The sequence below is a fragment of the Orycteropus afer genome, unplaced genomic scaffold, assembly GCF_000298275.1.
Source record: "Orycteropus afer afer isolate SDZICR_OR568_19922 unplaced genomic scaffold, OryAfe1.0 scaffold00542, whole genome shotgun sequence".
In the NCBI taxonomy this organism is placed as follows: domain Eukaryota; kingdom Metazoa; phylum Chordata; class Mammalia; order Tubulidentata; family Orycteropodidae; genus Orycteropus; species Orycteropus afer.
This window is the reverse complement of record NW_006922129.1, coordinates 277366-278218: the sequence shown is the minus strand read 5'-3', so window position 1 is coordinate 278218 and position 853 is coordinate 277366.

The window sequence follows — 853 nt, the reverse complement described above, 5'->3', positions numbered from 1 at the left end:
CCAAGATTAGCAAACAACATGGCAGGCCACTAGTTCAAGTCTAGGAAAACTTCCAAGACTGGCCGACAACGTCGCAGACTGCTGAATGAAGACTCGGCTATATGCAGAGTCCAAGAGTGCTAAAAAAGCTCCGAGACCTTTCTCACAGTACCATGGACTGCCAGAAGAATAAACAAATGTGTCTTGGAAGAAGTGCAGCCTGAATGCTCCTTGGGAGCAAGAATGGCCAGACTTCGTCTCACCTACTTTGGCCATGTTGTCAGAAGGGATCATTCCCTGGAGAAGGATATCATGCTTGGTAAAGTGGAGGGTCAGAAAAAAAAGGGGAAGACCCTCATGAGATGGATTGACACAGAGGCTGCAATGATGGGCTGAGGTGTAGCAAGGACTGTGAGGAGAGGGCAGGAACAGGCAGTTCATTCTGTTGTACATAAGGTTGCTATGAGTCAGAGCTGACTCGACAGCACCTAACAACAACATCTAAGTAAAAATATCACAGTGGATGACTTTGACAAACAGAAATTTATTCTCACACAGTTTAAGAGGCTAGAAATCTGAATGCAAGGTGCTGGTTCTAGGGGAAGGAAGTCCTTCTTTCTCCATTGGCTCTGGAGGAAGGTCCTTGTCTCCGTTCAACATCTGTGAGTTCAGCATTCCTTGGAGATCTCCATGTGTCTTTGCAACAATCTTCCTCTGGGTCTAGGAAGTTCTCAGCACAGGGACCCCAAGTCCAAAGGATGTGCTCCACTCCTGGCTCTTCTTTCTTGGTGGCAGCGAGGGCCCTCCTTCTCTGCTTACTTCTCTTGCCTTTTATCTACTGTAAGATAAAAGATGATGCAGGCCATTCTGTTTC